We start from the raw sequence: 19174 nt of genomic DNA on the forward strand, positions 1-19174 counted from the left end.
AATGAAGGTCATTTAATAAAGGGAAGCTTCAGCAATGCTTTTACAGTAGACTTCATCAAATCTCAACATCTATTTGTATTTAATTTCTAGGCTGTTCAATCTCATATTGATGATTGTGGCTACCCACAAATTTTCTGATGTTCATGGATGCGTGTTAAAATATCAAGCCAAAAATAGGTAAATCAAAGTAGCATTAAAAAGTAAGAAAATGAGTTGGATAGAAAATAGTGGTTTATATTTTTGGCATTATTTTAGCCATTTTGAAAGACTATATTAATATTGCATTCAATTAAATGAAGCATGGTGAAACCACATTTTAGAAGTAACATAAATTTGTTTCTCCTGAAGAAGACATAGACTCATTTTAGGCCAGGGGAAAAATGACTTCTATTAATATCCACTCTAGCTAAACACAATGGACATTAACAAGTTATTTCACCTTGTTTGCTTATTTACTACACAATATATCATCTGGAAAAAGAAATGTACTCAGGGGCACACTAAGCTTATGAGGAGCCATAAGGAAAGCATCACTGCTCAGAAGGTTGAGTGTGAACTTACAGAAAAATTGTCATATCACTAAACAAATTTTTAATGTCTAAGAGCAATACATGTAAGGGCTAAGTGAATCATAAGCTGTGAGCCTCTATGTCTGTCCAACTCAATTATATATTTCAAAAAATAACCACAAAACAATGTCCGCAGGCTCATAAGTTTAAGTTCACACACACACACACACACACACACAAAATAGACTAAATACCTGCATATGTATATAAGCAATTATATTTTATCACCATGAAACATATCAGCACATTAATTCAGATTTTAACTTCTGTTTTATCTGTGATAACAAAATAAACAAGGCCAAACAGACGACATAAATACACATGAACTTTGGGGAAAAGAAGGCACAATTAAACTAAATTATATAGTTAGAGTTCTCCATAATAGAAATAGCACCTAGGTGTGCAACATATGAGCAAGACTCAATTCCATACCATTAAACTTCATGGAGAGAGGCTGGATGGAGTCAGCATTGGTGGTTTCAAAGAAGATAATATTTGTATTAATATTGGAATTATATACACACACATGCATGCACACACACACAGGCACACACTCATGGACAGACATTAATTCCATATATGTTTATTCAGAATTACATGTATTTTCTTAATATCCTCTCATCCTAAAATCTCTATGATGAATGATTGTGGTAAATTGAATCCATTAGATTGAAGAGACATAATCTTATTTCAATTATATTAATGCAATACTGTATTTATTCTTGTGGGAAGATTGTTCTGATCTCTTTCAAGTCATAGGCTAAGTAAACTTTGGTACCCTAAGATTTTCCAAACCGAGTGAGCATATAGATCCCTATCTACAGTATGTGCACTTTATTATAAAAATTCTAATTTCAAAAGTCATAAACTTCTGAAGGCATAAACAGTAAGTTCTGAGATATAAAGGCAGGATCACAAAAAGATGAAGCTCCCAATACTTTATCATCTGTCTGAAGAAACCAGTTAAACAATTATGTCAATAAATACCTCAGCCAAAAATTTGTTTTCTTTTATCATAATCTTTCTTTTTACAGATATAAAACCTGGCCATATGCCAGGAGTTGTGCTCAATGCTTTTTACATGTTATCTTGTTTCATAACAACAGAACTTTAAAATATATTATCAGTGAGAAAACTGAGGCATAGAATAACTTGCCAAGGCCACCCAATTAGTAAAGGGTAGAGATGGTCTTTGAATCTCAGCTACAGGCTTTTAGAGCTCATTTTCTTACCTATTACATTATATAGCCCCGTACTTTATTAAATTTGAAGAAGTATGTTTAAGTAACTAACTCATTAATGATGTTTGGTACAAATTAAATTCCATATTCCAAATTAATGATTCATGGGTTGGAAAGGAAATTCTCAAATTCATCCTAATCCCACATAGACACATCTCCCAGAGCGTAATATATCTGGCACATGTTTGGCAGTTGTTATATTTTTGCTGAATCAACAAATGAAAGAATACAGTATGACTACTCAAATCAACTTAGATGGGGAGATGTCTTTATTTAAGGCTCATTGTATGAAATAGTGGCTTTGACTCTGTTTCAAGATGTAGCACTACTGTTGATGCTGCAATAACTCAATCATTATAAATTCCATAGACACTGGAATTATTACAATTGGTCTTTTTCATGGTATTTATCAGATTGGGAATTGATTAGAGATAATACCTAAGTTTGAATAAAGGCTTATACATTTTAAAGCATGAAGATACAGACAACATTGACGACAGCAAACATAGAATGAAAAGGAACATTATATGCTAGAACTAAAAGTAGTCACTGTGTATTTGTTGATGCCTAAGATCAGTTAATTATAGTACATTAAGCCTTCTTAATGGGATTCTTACGCTTTTTCAATATATTTTAGTAAACCAAACCCATTAGAATAACCTTCAATTGTGATTTCATCGTGTCTTTTTTTTTTAATGACCAAAGATTCTTCTTAATTATAGAAAGCAATTTAATAAGCAAATATTTAAATATGAACTATGTGCAGTTGACAGTCTCTGACTGATGAGAGATCAGACTCTACCAACATTTGGATAATTAATTTTAGTGATAAAAGAGGTAAATACCAATAAGGAAGTAATCTAAAATGCCTGTGCTTTCGTTTTCTTTATTTTTATTTTTTATTTTTTGAGATGGAGTTTTGCTCTTGTTGCCCGGGCTGGCATGCAATGGCACGATCTTGGCTCACTGCAACCTCTGCCTCCCGGGCTCAAGTGATTCTCCCGCCTCAGCCTCCTGAGTAGCTGGGATTACAGGCATGCACTACGACACCCGGCTAATTTTTTTGTATTTTTGATAGCGACAGGGTTTCTCCATGTTGGTCAAGCCGGTCTCTGACTCCCGACCTCAGGTGATCTGCCCAACTCAGCCTCCCAAAGCACTAGGATTGTAGGCCTGAGCCACCGTGCCCGGCTTGTGCTTTCTATACCACCTGTGGAAAATTTCTAAGAGGGCTTATCTAAGGGAAAGGCTAATTATTTCAAATGGCTCCTCTGTGAAGTCACAGCTCTGCAACCTCTTGTCAGTTGTATAACTTTCAGAAAAGAATTGAAAAGAGCTCTGGGTGAGTGGGAAAGTGCTGGTTTCCATGGAGAAAATGATTTGGCTCTAGATGACTGCCTGTTCTAGAGAATGATAAGAAATCCCAATGCTGAGATAGACTAAACCATAACAATTTCATCTCTAATATATTTGATGAAAATTCTAGACAAAATAGCCATTCTTCATGATTTTCTATTTAATATTCTGCAGAGACCATTCAGAAATGAAATGAGTACTCGTGGAATTTTCTTTTTTCTTTTTTTTTTTTTGGAGATGGAGTCTCGCTATGTTGCCCAGGCTGGAATTCAGTGGTATAATCTGGGCTTGCTACAACCTCTGCCTCATGAATTCATGTAATTCTCCTTCCTCAGCCTCCCAAGTAGCTGAGATTACAGGCTGTGCCACTACGTCCATCTAATTTTTGTATTTTTTTAGTAGAGATGGGGTTTCACCATGTTGGCCAGGCTGGTCTCGAACTCCTGAGCTCAAGTGATCCACCTGCCCTAGCCTCCCAAATTGCTGGGATTACAGGCATGAGTCACCGTGCCCATCCAAAAATATTTTTCTGAATGAAAATTATGATTATTATTTAGTAACATTACCTATCTAAATAATACTCAATACCTAGGCTCCCAAAAAGTGAATTAGTCCCAGAGGTATAAATTTTTGTACATCTATGTCAACACGAAAACAGAATAAAATAAAATACTGGTAAATCAATTTTCTCTCCCAAAATTTTTCTTATCATTGATCCGAACTAATTTGAATATAGCACTTTAAAAAACAGAACAAAATTAAATTATTGAGTTTTCACATTTAATGTATTTTAGGTAAACAATATTTTCTAATGCTTTTATTGTCTAATAGCTACCCTTTGATTTTGAATCATACAAAGTACAGAAAGTCTAGCAGCATAGGACAACAGAAACATGAGAATTTAAGGTATATTTGATTCAGCACCCAGGCAACTACTCACTTTTAAAATAAGGAAAGTCTCTACATTTAAATGTAAAAGAACAAATCTTCCCTCTAAGTATGCTATTCTCTATTTTGAGATTTCCCAAATCTACTTCTTCCTTCCAATGGCTGTTACATCTTTCTCAAATCTCTCAGTCCCAAGTTTTCACTTTGTTTCCATATGTCTTCTACAATATTATTTTTACTATCTTCCTTTATATGACTTTCTATCTCTGCCCACATCCCCTAACTTGAAAACCATGAAAGACTGAGACAATACAGGTAAACAAAATAATTTAAAAATCCATTTAAAAATAAGAGAGAAAAATTGCATTTAAGTTTATGAGAAGAGATTTTAAAAAGAACAGTATGTCTCAGCCTCCTTAATTTATGGGCCCAGGCTGGGCACAGTGACTCTCGCCTGTAATTCCAGCACTTTGAGAGGCTGGGGCGGGAGGATTGCTTGAGGTTAGGAGTTCAAGACTGGCCTGACCAACATGGTGAAACCCGTCTCTACTAAAACTAGAAAAACTAGCCGGGTATGGTGGCAGGTGCCTGTAATCCTAGCTACTCGGGAGGCTGAGAGCCACCTGAAGTCAGGAGGTGGAGGTTGCGGTGAGCTGAGATCATGCCACTGTACTCCAGCCTAGGTGACCAGAGCAAGACTCCATCTCAAAAAAAAAAAAAAAAAAAAAAAAATTCAGGTGCCCTTTAAATATACATAAAAATCATAAGACTTTCTTTAGTGTTATTTAAAATTTCAAGGTACATTTTGTATAGCTTAAATAAAACAAATTATATTGTAAAACAAAGTTTTATATTTAATAGATTTTTTCTAATTACCCAAACCCTCCTTCAAATTTTTCCTCAATTTGGTTTGTTATTCATGATGCTTTCCCCTACTAGACAAGCACTTTACCAAAGTTTACAAGCAATTGAACAAAGAATTATTTTTCTATATTTAGGTCCCTGAAGTGCAGTTTAGAAATCCCCTTGTGAAAGTATGGGACAAATATTTGAAATGGAAATCCAAATGTAAATGAAAACATTAGCTCTGTAGGGGGATTTCTTTAAATTGTGCAAACCGAAGCCCTATCTATAACCAAATAGATTAATAATCACAAGCCCGTTTGAATCCTATGAAATCTATAGGGACAAACAGCAAACAATAATTTGTGGCTAGGAACTTTACTGACTAAGAACTCACCATAGTTCCTGTGACTCTGCTGCATTTCAGGTGCAAACAGAATAGGTAAGGGTAAAAGTGTGAGGAAAAACTCAACAAAACAATTGTATTAGTCCATTTTCACACTGCTGATAAAGAAATACCCAAGATTGGGAAGAAAAAGAGGTTTAATTGGACTTACAATTCCACATGGCTGGGGAGGCCTCAGAACCATGGTGGAGGTGAAAGGCACTTCTTACATGGCGGCAACAAGAGAAAATGAGGAAGAAGCAAAAGCAGAAACCCCTGAAAACCCATCAGATCTCATGAGACTTATTCACTATCATGAGAATACCATGGGAAAGACCAGCACCCATGATTCAATTACCTCTCTCTGGGTCCTTCCCAAAACACATGGGAATTCTGGGAGATATAATTCAAGTTGAGATTTGGGTGGGGACAAAGCCAAGCCATATAAACAATAAACTCAAGTAAGCAGAGTTTTGTTTGCCTGTTTTTTGTTTTTTTTCCCCCCCCCCTTTCCTTTTTCCTGGTTGTCTGGGTCACATGATAACAAAAGCATCTGAGAAATTCAGCTTGTCTAAGATGCCAACCCAAAGTGTCTCAGACAGGCTTTCAGCCATGGGACAGTTTATCACTGCAAATGCTGGACCCAGGGGTACTAGGCTTGGACTAAGTTAATGATTATGGACCAAAAATATATTCTTTCCATAGGATTGTGGAGGGCTATAAATGGGGAGGTTGGGTGAGGACATGGACTTAGAAGCTCCAAGTTGATGAAGAATTTCTACATTTCACTATTAGAAGGATGCTTGGTTTTCCTACCAAGGCACCAGACTAGCTGAATCTAAAGGCTCAAAGGTTAATGCAAGAAAGAAGGAAATGTCAGTTTTCAATGGAATGGTTGGATTTAAGAATCCCAAGTGAAACAATGGAGGTGGAGAGAATCCAAACTAGTAAACCAAACTCAAGTGAGGGCAACACGAGGTATCAAATTACAGAGCCAAGAAATTCAGGTGTAAGAGCTACTTGAAGTAACAAGGTCCAAGACATAGACTAAAATATCTTAAATGACAAGATCAAACAGATAGATTCACATAGGTGTAGTAGGTTGAACAATGGTCCTGCAAAATGTCCGTTTCCTAATCCCCAGAATCTGTCAATATGTTACCTTACATGGCCAATGGGTCTTCAAAGATGTGACTAAATCAAGTTTCAGGAGATGGGGAGATTATCCTGGGTTATCTGGGTGAGCTCAATGTAATCACTAGAGTCCTTATAAGAAAGAGGAGTACAGGTCAGAGTCAGAGAAAGTGATGTGACTATGGAAGAACAGAGACAGAAGGATATATGATGGCAGAAGCAGGGGTCAGAATAATGCAGGGCCACAGCTGAGGAATATGGGAAGCCTCTAGAAACTGGAAGAGACAAGAAAACAATTTTTCCCTAGCACTTCCAGAAGCAACATAGCCATATCAAACTATTTCAAATGTGTGATCTTCACAACAGCAAGATCACAAATTTGTGTTGCTTTACCATGCTTAGTTTGTGGTAATTTGTTATAGCAAGAATAAGGAACAAATACAATAGGAATGGAATAGCATAAGTTAGAAACACAGGCAGGGAAATGTAACTTAAAAGTTAAAATTCACATACCCTGGTAGTGGGAATATAAAGCACTGCAGCCATTATGGAAAACAGTATGAAGGTTCCTCAAAAAACTAATAATAAAAATACCATATGATCCAGATATTCACTGCTGGGGATATAACCGAAAGAAAGGAAATTAATATTTCAAAAAGGTATCTCACAATGATGCTTATTGCAGCACTATTTGAAATAGCCAAGATATGAAATGAATCTAAGTGTCCACCAGTGGATGAATAAAGAAAAAATACATATACACAATGGAATATTTTTCAGCCATTAAAAAGGAATGAAATCCTGTCTTTTGCAGCAACATGGATGGAACTGACATTATGTTAAGTGAAATAAGTCAGGTAGAGAAAGACATATACTGTATGTCTTACTCATACGTGGAAGCTAAAAAAATGAATCTAATGAAAATAGAGAGTAGAATTATGGTTGGAAGAGGCTGGAATAGGAAGGTAGTGGGAGGTGAACAGGAGCTGGTTAATGGGTAAAAATATACAGTTAGATAAAAATAAGTTCTAATATTCGATAGTACTGTAGGAAAATTATAGTTAAGAATAATTGTATATTTCAAAACAGCTAGAAAAGAAGAATTGTAATATTCTGAACACAAAGAAAATATCAATTTTTGAGGTAATAGATACAACAATTACCCTGATTTGATCATTACACATGGTATACATGTATCAAAATATCACGTGTATCCCCAACATATGTATAACTATGCTATGTGAATAACATTTTTTAAAAAGTCACACATCTACCATCGAGATAATAAGAAGATAGTGATATAGATACAGGGTTGGTACAGTAAGTCTAAGGAAAAATAAATGGAAAATGGCCTTTCCTTATATTTGTGGCAAGAACCACCTAGATTTTTTCTTTTTTTGTGGACAGGACAAGGCTAAGTCAGTAGATACAACTGAATGGAAGTAAGGTTTATGGGTATAGAAGAGAGGCAAAATTACACTATAGTTCAATAACACACTGGAGTACTTTGAGGAAGAATATCAGTGCCCTACACAATGCCATTTTTAAAAATTCAGTATACATTAAGTCTCAATATTACTGCCTTTTGTGTCATCTGCTATGGGTATATATCCATCATACACTAATTTATGAGAAAGATGGTTTTGCTTTCCCTTAAGGAACAGAATGACTCATTACCTCTACTCTCTTACTTTCATTTCCCTACCTTAAATAGCTAATTGTTTTAGGTAAGTTTCCACTAAGATGCCCTTCATTATTTATTTTATATCTTAATAATTTAACAGAAACACTTACATAGTTTCACTGCAGGTTGCTGGCATCTATAACTTTCAACGAGGAGTAACTAACCACACACTAATAACCCTCATATAAATAATTAAATATACCCAGGGCAATGGAACCCTGCTGTTCTACATCTACAGAGAAAAGAAAATAGGATCATATTATACACAATTGCTGATTTTTCCATAATCTTGGCATAGCCTATGAAAAACTTCTAACTCGTCCCAGACATAAGCATTTCTGAGGTTCTCTACTTATGGCTAAGGTACTTGTAATGCTCCACTAGACAATAAAACAGAAAGGACCTAAGCAACAAAAGGCAGAGGGTGAGATCCCCTGAGCAAGATTAATTATTTGGAGAACTGGAGGGGCAGAAGGCAGATAGGCTTTCTTTCTAACCCCCACTACAGGGTTAGCCTTGGATTGAGAAATATACTCTACATGTGCTACAACTCATATTTGTCATGCCTATGACGGATATTCCAAATCAATCAGAGTGCAATTTCTTTCAAAATCTATCACAGTTCAATTTACCACTGAGGTGGAGTGCAGCCTCGCAATTTTTTTTACAGCAAACTAGACAGCTGTTACCATTTTCTCATAATGCCCATCCTGGATGTAGCCTCTTTTCCTTAGCAGGTGTCCTTCCACCTTCAAAGCTAAGATGGATCCACAACTTTAGGGAATGGGAAACTACGTGTCAGTTGTTCTCGGGTAAAACCTACTTTCGTGTCTGTTGTAAGGTGACTTTGTTTTTCTATCCATTTCAAAGATAGCTTTTGTGTTTTTTGAAGGGTATGCCATATCATTTTCAACCTCCAGAAGAAAGGAAGACCAAAAGTGTTTCTCCAAACCTCCAGGAGAGGCTGGCAACTGAAGATCTTAGGTAGTTTTGAATTATATTTTTGGGGGTTTGTCTCTGAATCCTATTGCTAGATATTACTAGTGCTAAGCCATCTCCCATTTTTAATCCACTATTGGTTAAACGCGCACACACACACACACACACACACACAATTAACCTGTTCTTAAAACCTGCATTTGCCTTCTCCATTAGAACACTTTTGTTGATGTTAGAACCTCTTCACTTAATATCTTCAGCCTCAAACTATCCTTGATAGCTTATTTTTAAAAAGAAAATCCTTAAATTCTCAATGTTTCTATTGTCTAAAAGTACTATGTGCTAAATAAATATTAATTTTTCTATTTTCTTCATTTCTCTATACATTTATAATCCAACAGTAAGGAGGAAATAACATGGATAACATGTTTGTATGACTTGGGCCTGTGGCAGCAATATTCTATCTATCATTGTCTCTAATACCAATTCCTTAGCAGAATTTCGGTAGCTCTTAGATTTATTTCCAACCATTCACTTCCTGCCAAACTCCTAGCTTGGATATACCTTTCCCAGAGTGGCCCATATTACCACTATCTGACACAGATGATCTGCTAATCGGAATATATTGTTGACACACAGCTAACAGATAATTGCTTTGTGCCAGATGTGCTTCAGATATATTAAAAGGAAGAGGACAAAAATGAAATGAAGATGAACAAACAGCAGCACTTTCAGGACTGTTAAAAATTATATATTCATGAACTCAGAACCCTCTTACCTTTTTGGCAGCCTATCTTGGAGTTTTCTCCAATATTCTGTAGTTGCTCCAATTCATTAGAAAGAGTTGTGAAAGCACTACTGAAAAGCAAGCAATCATTATTATGATGTTTATTTATATTATGTTGTATTTTGCTGTTGTATGTTGTGTTATGCCATTGTATGTTGTATTGCTTTCATAAGAACATACAGTTCAATGCCATATAATTGCATTTTATTATTTTAATGACAATTGTGTAATGTGTATTGATAGTCACTAACTCCATTTTCGGATTAAATACATTTTACAAGCCAAATGGAATTTTGTACATTCAAGGGGCACTGACATCTATTATTTACAGGAGAAAACAGATACCCTAATTTTAGTTTACACAAAACATCTTTATTTGATGCTAATGGTGGCCAAGGAGCAGTTGACCAGCAAAGGCAGTTCCTGTCATATGCTTTGAAGTTCCAGATTGCCTGGAACTTCATATTGGAACCATGCCTGTTATGGCAGTTTTCAGGAGAAATGAAAAAAGAATCTTAAAGATCAAAACTAATTTTTGGGACCATCTGCCTTAAATTATTTTTGAACTAGTTTTGTCATATATAAAGAAATCTTTCATGCATAAATACATACATATTCATATATAAAACTATACAGGCAGTTCTTGCTGTGCACATTTTGATATGCATGTATTTCAGTTATCATAGTTATAGTGAAATAACACCAGTCTCTCAACAATATGGTCCAAATTTCACTTACCACCATCTATTAACTATTAGTAGCTACAGGAAGCGCAAACATCTCTGCTAGTTCGTTAGTCCATCAGACATCATGTGAGTGACAGAAGCACATCATGACCAGGGATTCACTTCTTTCAAAGCCTGTCAGCTATTGTTCATTGCACATTTTTATGTTACTCAGTTTGCTCACAGACAGCAAAATGTGTACTTGTGTTGTCTCCTTGTTTACTTGTCTCCTAGTGATAAACCCATATGACATTTTACAAAAATAGACAAAAGAGGGCATTGGCCAACAAAGATAAAAGTGCAACAAATAAATAAAAAGTAATGCTGAAAGTGAAATTTAAATAGAATATAAATGAATTTAGAGAAAAAAGGCTATCTATAGAAATAATATGACCGTTGTTCTAGATATAGCCAGAGGAAATTAGTGAATGTAGACTTATTGACACAAATAAGAAACATAGTTGTGATGAGAAGCATGTAGATATCCCAGAGGAAGTAACAGGAACAGAAATCTTTGCAGTAAAGGAACTCTCAGAGATATTTCATCACATCAAATACACAATGAGTAAAATGTTAGAAGCTGATCCCAACTTAGAAAGAAGCAAGGCAATTTACTATGTAATAGAAAAGATGTGTGTTTAGTTTTGTAATTTTTATAATAAGAAGGAAAACACTGTTCAAACTATCCTTGATAGTTTATTTTCAAAAAGAACATCCTTATATAATGATAGTACTCTGTCCAAACAAGGAAACTGACATTGGTAAACTGTGACATTCACAGAACTTCTTGTTCAGATTTTACCAGTTTTACATGCCCACATCTTCTCTGTGTGTGTGTGTGTAATTCTATACAATTTTATAACATGTAGATTTGTGTAACCTCCTTCATCAAAAAATTCATTCTGATTACAACTTATTGTACATCTAATTCATGATTGTCAGTATTTTGGTGTGTAGTATACAGTTTCTGAAAGAAAACTAAAGCACAGAAGGTAATATATACCAAAAGCACTAGTGTAACAGAAAATGTCTTTAAACTTGTAAAGTTTCAAATGTTTCTTCTGTACATATTTTAGGAAAAATAATGTGGTATGTAAGCACAAATAAATGATTAAAGTTATTTATGTTTCATCCTCTTAAAAAAAAAAAAAAAAGAACATCCTTAAATTCTCAATGTTTCTATTGTCTAAAAGTACTATGTACTAAATAAATATTAATTTTTCTATTTTCTTCATTTCTCTATACATTTATAATCCAACAGTAAGAGAGTTTTTAATGTGTTAAGAAAACATTTTCAAGGGTAACAGGAAATTTGTAATTTTTCTCATTGATTGTTGAGATCATATGGCATAGGTTTTGCTTTTATAGTCATTTTTATAGTACTGCACTACCTTACTGAAAAGCAAGGACTGCCTCTATTTATCCTACGATAAATGGACTCACTTGGAGATCAGACCATTTGGGTAGGTTTGTATAAAGGACACAAACTCTTGAATTGATGGTAAGAGAAGAACCTACAGGGCAGGAGAGCAGAAACCATGTAACTTACCATGAATTAGGAAATGGAAATTGTGAAAAAGGTTCTGCTCTAGAGACTGGAGAAAGGGATTCTATAAGCGTAGTTGGGTAGGGAAGGAGCTGGAATCCCAGTAATGAAACTGTATGCTTATGAAAGTATGTGGAGTGATAGAGAAACAAATGCTGTAATTATCCATCATTTGTCACTACATTTGAAATTATCTTACTTTTATCTTAATTAACATGATAATTAATTGTCTTTACACGGGTAACATGTTTCTCTCTCTCTCTCTCTCTCTCACACACACACACACACACACACACACACACAATTGTAATGGTTATTGACTTCATAATCCAACTTCATCTTCTATACATTTAATATGTTTTATCCACCTGGATACCTTAATGGAAAATTAATTCTGGATTTGGAACTATAGAGCCAATAAGAAAGATATTTTTAACATGCTGGGATGAATGAAATTCTAATTAATTACTATCATGACACCTATGGCAAATGAATTAATATTATCTCTTGATGTTTTGTGTGGCTTCATTTATTCTTCTTCCCTTTACTACATACTAAAAATGAGACAAGTTCTACCTTTCTTATGTGAATTTCCTTACACTGAGTGTTTTTGAGAGTTTTTAAGAAACTAATTTAAGATGTACTCTGAGTGGGGGCAGAGCAAGATGGCCGAATAGGAACAGCTCCCGTCTCCAGCTCCCAGCGTGAGCAACACAGAAGATGGGTGATTTCTGCATTTTCAACTGAGATACTGGGTTCATCTCACTAGGGAGTGCCGGACAATGGGTGCTGGTCAGCTGCTGCAACCTGACCAGCAAGAGCTGAAGCAGGGCGAGGCATTGCCTCACCTGGGAAGCACAAGGGGGAAGGCTTTTTCTAGCCAGGGTAACTGAGACACACAACACCTGGAAAATCAGACAGGTACACTCACTGTTCAGTAATATTCTATCTTCTGCAGCCTCTGCTGCTGATACCCAGGCAAACAGGGTCTGGAGTGGACCTCAAGCAATCTTCAACAGACCTACAGCTGAGGGTCCTGAGTGTTAGAAGAAAAACTACCAAACAGGAAGGACACCCACACCAGAACCCCATCAGTATGTCACCATCATCAAAGACCAAAGGCAGATAAAGCCACAAAGATGGGGGAAAAGCAGGGCAGAAAAGCTAGAAATTCAGATAATAAGAGCACATTTCCCCCTCCAAAGGAATGCAGCTCATCGCCAACAAAGGATCAAAGCTGGACGGACAATGACTTTGACGAGTTGAGAGAAGAAGGCTTCAGTCCATCAAACTTCTCAGATAAAGGAGGAATTATGTACCCAGCGCAAAGAAATTAAAAATCTTGAAAAAAGAATGGAAGAATGGATAACTAGAATAATCAATGCAGAGAAGGCCATAAATGAACTGACAGAGATAAAAACCATGACACGAGAAATATGTGACAAATGCACAAGCTTCAGTAACTGACTCGATCAACTGGAAGAAAGAGTATCAGCGATTGAGGATCAAATGAATGAAATGAAGTGAGAACAGAAGTCTAAAGAAAAAAGAGGAAAAAGAAATGAATAAAGCCTTCAAGAAGTATGGGATTATGTGAAAAGACCAAATCTACGTCTGATTGGGGTGCCTGAAAGTGAGGGGGAAAATGGAACCAAGTTGGAAAACACTCTTCAGGATATCATCCAGGAGAATTTCCCCAACCTAGTAAGGCAGGCCAGCATTCAAATTCAGGAAATACAGAGAACACCACAAAGATACTCCTCGAGAAGAGCAACTCCAAGACACATAATTATCAGAGTCACCAAAGTTGAAATGAAGGAAAAACTGTTAAGGGCAGCCAGAGAGAAAGGTCGGGTTACCCACAAAGGGAAGCCCATCAGATCTCTTGGCAGAAACTCTACAAGCCAGAAGAGAGTGGGGGCCAATATTCAACATTCTTAAAGTAAAGAATTTTCAACCCAGAATTTCATATCCAGCCAAACTAAGTTTCATAAGTGAAGGAGAAATAAAATCCTTTACAGATAAGCAAATGCTTAGAGATTTTGTCACCACCAAGCCTGCCTTACAAGAGACCCTGAAGGAAGCACCAAACATGGAAAGGAACAACCGGTACCAGCCATTGCAAAAACATGCCAAAATATAAAGGCCATCGATGCTAGGAAGAAACTGCATCAACTAACGAGCAAAATCACCAGTTAATATCATAATGACAGGATCAAGTTCAAACATAACAATATCAACCTTAAATGTCAATGGACTAAATGGTCCAATTAAAAGACACAGACTGGCAAACTGGATAAAGACTCAAGACCCATCAGTTTGCTGTGTTCAGGAGACCCATCTCACATGCAGAGACATACATACGCTCAAAATAAAGGGATGGAGGAAGATCTACCAAGCAAATGGAGAACAAAAAAAAGCAGGGGTTGCAATACTAGTCTCTGATAAAACAGACTTTAAACCAACAAAGATCAAAAGAGACAAAGAAGGCCATTACATAATGGTAAATGGATCAATTCAACAGGAAGAGCTAACTATCCTAAATATATATGCACCCAATACAGGAGCACCCAGATTCATAAAACAAGTCCTTAGAGACTTACAAAGAGACTTAGACTCCCATACAATAATAATGGGAGACTTCAACACCCCACTGTCAACATTAGACAGATCAATGAGACAGAAAGTTAACAAGGATATCCAGGAATTGAACTCATCTTTGCACCAAGTGGACCTAATAGACATCTACAGAACTCTCCACCCCAAATCAACAGAATATACATTCTTCTCACCACCACATTGCACTTATTCCAAAATTGACCACATAATTGGAAGTAAAGCACTCCTCAGCAAATGTACAAGAACAGAAATTATAACAAACTGTCTCTCAGACCACAGTGCAATCAAACTAGAACTCAGGACTAAGAAACTCAATCAAAACCGCTCAACTACATGGAAACTGAATAACCTGCTACTGAATGATTACTGGGTACACAACGAAATGAAGGCAAGAATAAAGATGTTCTTTGAAAACAATGAGAACAAAGATACAACATACCAGAATCTCTGGGACACATTTAAAGCAGTGTGTAGAGGGAAATTATAGCACTAAATGCCCACAAGAGAAAGCTGGAAAGATCTAAAATTGACACTCTAACATCACAATTAAAAGAACTAGAGAAGCAAGAGCAAACACATTCAAAAGCTAGCAGAAGGCAAGAAATAATTAAGATCAGAGCAGAACTGAAGGAGATAGAGACACAAAAAACCATCCAAAAAATCAATGAATCCAGGAGTTGGTTTTTTGAAAAGATCAACAAAATTGATAGACCACTAGCAAGACTAATAAAGAAGAAAAGAGAGAAGAATCAAATAGATACAATAAAAAATGATAAAGGGGATATCACCACCAACCCCACAGAAATACAAACTACCATCAGAGAATACTATAAACACCTTTATGCAAATAAACTAGAAAATCTAGAAGAAATGGATAATTTCCTGGACACTTACACTCTCCCAAGACTAAACCAGGAAGAAGCTGAATTCCTGAATAGACCAATAGCAGGCTCTGAAATTGAGCAAATAATTAATATTCTACCAACGAAAAAAAGTCCAGGACCAGATGGATTCACAACTGAATTCTACCAGAGGTACAAGGAGGAGCTGGTACCATTACTTCTGAAACTATTCCAATCAGTAGAAAAAGAGGGAATCCTCCCTAACTCATTTTATGAGGCCAACATCATCCTGATACCAAAGCCTGGCAGAGACACAACAAAAAAAGAGAATTTTAGACCAATATCCCTGATGAACATCGATGCAAAAATCCTCAATAAAATACTGGCAAACCGAATCCAGCAGCACATCAAAAAGCTTATCCACCATGATCAAGTGGGCTTCATCCCTGGGATGCAAGGCTGGTTCAATATATGCAAGTCAATAAACGTAATCCAGCATAAACAGAACCAAAGACAAAAACCACATGATTATCTCAATAGATGCAGAAAAGGCCTTTGACAAAATTCAACAGCCCTTCATGCTAAAAACTCTCAATAAATTTGGTATTGATGGAACATATCTCAAAATAACAAGAGCTACTTATGACAAACCCACAGCCAATATCATACTGAATGGGCAAAAACTGGAAGCATTCCCTAAGAACACTGGCACAAGACAGGGATGCCCTCTCTCACCACTCCTATTCAACATAGTGTTGGAAGTTCTGGCTAGGGCAATCAGGCAAGAGAAAGAAATAAAGGGTATTCAGTTAGGAAAAGAAGAAGTCAAATTGTCCCTGTTAGGAGATGACATGATTGTATATTTAGAAAACCCCCATCATCTCAGCCCCAAATCTCCTTAAGCTGATAAGCAACTTCAGCAAAGTTTCAGGATACAAAATAACTGTGCAAAATCACAAGCATTCTTATACACCAGTAACAGACAAACAGAGAGTCAAATCATGAATGAACTTCCATTCACAATTGCTTCAAAGAGAATAAAATACCTAGGAATCCAACTTACAAGGGATGTGAAGGACCTCTTCAAGGAGAACTACAAACCACTGCTCAGTGAAATAAAAGAGGACACAAACAAATGGAAGAACATACCATGCTCGTGGATAGGAGGAATCAATATCGTGAAAATGGTCATACTGCCCAAGGTAATCTATAGATTCAATGCCATCCCCATTAAGCTACCAATGACTTTCTTCACAGAATTGGAAAAAACTACTTTAAAGTTCATATGGAACCAAAAAAGATCCCACATTGCCAAGACAATCCTAAGTCAAAAGAACAAAGCTGGAGGCATCATGCTACCTGACTTCAAACTGTACTACAAGGCTACAGTAACAAAAACAGGATGGTACTTGTACCAAAACAGAGATACAGACCAATGGAACAGAATAGAGCCTTCAGAAATAATACCACACATCTACAGCCATCTGATCTTTGACAAACCTGAGAAAAACAAGAAATGGGGAAAGGATTCCCTATTTAATACATGGTGCTGGGAAAATTGGCTACCCATAAGTAGAAAGCTGAAACTGGATCCTTTCCTTACTCCTTATACAGAAATTAATTCAAGATGGATTAGAGACTTAAATGTTAGACCTAAAACCATAAAAACCTTAGAGGAAAATCTAGGTAATACCATTCAGGACATAAGCATGGGCAAGGACTTCATGTCTGAAACACCAAAAGCAACGGCAACAAAAGCCAAAATTGACAAATGGGATCTAATTAAACTAAAGAGCTTCTGCACAGCAAAAGAAACTACCATCAGAGTGAACAGGCAACCTACGGAATGGGAGAAAATTTTTGCAATCTACTCATCTGACAAAGGGCTAATATCCAGAACCTACAAAGAACTCAGACAAGTTTACAAGAAAAAAACAAACAACCCCATCAAAAAGTGGGCAAGGGATATGAACAGATATTTCTCAAAAGAAGACATGCATACAGCCTACAGACACATGAAAAAATGTTCATCATCACTGGCCATCAGAGAAATGCAAATCAAAACCACAATGAGATACCATCTCACACCAGTTAGAATGGCAATCATTAAAAAGTCAGGAAACAACAGGTGCTGGAGAGGATATGGAGAAATAGGAACACTTTTACACTGTTGGTGAGATTGTAAACTAGTTCAACCATTATGGAAAACAGTATGACGATTCCTCAAGGATCTAGAACTGGAAGTACCATATGACCCAGCCATCCCATTACTGGGTATATACCCAAAGGATTATAAATCATGCTGCTATAAAGACACATGCATATGTATGTTCATTGCAGCACTATTCACAATAGCAAAGACTTGGAATCATCCCAAATGTCCATCAGTGACAGACTGGATTAAGAAAATGTAGCACATATATACCATGGAATACTATGTAGCTGTAAAAAAGGATGAGTTTGTGTCCTTTGTAGGGACATGGATACAGCTGGAAACCATCATTCTCAGCAAACTATCGCAAGAACAGAAAACCAAACACCGCATGTTCTCACTCATAGGTGGGAACTGAACAATGAGATCACTTGGACTCGGGAAGGGGAACATCACACCCCGGGGCCTATTACGGGGAGGGGGAAGGGGGGAGGGATGGTATTGGGAGTTATACCTGATGTAAATGACGAGTTGATGGGTGCTGACGAGTTGATGTGTGCAGCACACCAACATGGCACAAGTACACATATGTAACAAACCAGCACATTATGCACATGTACCCTAGAACTTAAAGTATAATGATAATAATAAAGAAATTTATGATACTAGAAAAAAAAGATGTACTCTGAATAATTTTCTGTATGTATACAAGGGAATAATCAATACACCTTCCTTTACAACTGAGAGCTGGGTTCAGCAACTCCAACAGTTCTCTGATTTCCAATTTTATCTCTAAATTCAAGTAAGGAACAAAATCTTATAACTGGACATAACATGTAGAATAATAAATGACTTACCAGAGAACAATGTTCTTTGTGATGTTGATCATGCTTCTCATAGTTTTCAGGTGAGGAAGCCTGTGGGAATCATTCCCACCTGCCTTTCAGAATCATTTCCCTGGTTTATTCTCTGAAACCAGTGGAGTTAGGAGATAACTTACAGAGTCAGTCAGTTCATTGCAAAGGCAATGGGGACTGTATGGCAGAGCACCTTCTCCTGGAGTTTCAGCACCATAAAGACACTGTAGTTAATACTCATTCCAGTAGGACACATGCTAGCATTCTTTTTGTTTTGTTTTGAGATGGAGTCTCGCTCTGTCGCCCAGGCTGGAGTGCATTGGCGCCATCTTGGCTCACCGCAAGCTCTGCCTCCTGGCTTCAAGCGATTCTCCTGCCTCAGCCTCCCGGGTAGCTGGGACTACAGGCGCCTGCCACCACGCCCAGCTAATTTTTTGTATTTTTAGTAGAGACGGGATTTCACCGTGTTAGCCAGGATGGTCTCCACCTCCTGACCTCGTGATCCGCCCATCTCGGCCTCCTAATGTGCTGGGATTACAGGTGTGAGCCACCATGCCCAACGACACATGCTAGCATTCTTTGCGTTCATTCCAAGCCCTTTACTATT

Source organism: Chlorocebus sabaeus, chromosome 14 (assembly GCF_047675955.1).
Source record: "Chlorocebus sabaeus isolate Y175 chromosome 14, mChlSab1.0.hap1, whole genome shotgun sequence".
Classification (NCBI taxonomy): Eukaryota; Metazoa; Chordata; class Mammalia; order Primates; family Cercopithecidae; genus Chlorocebus; species Chlorocebus sabaeus.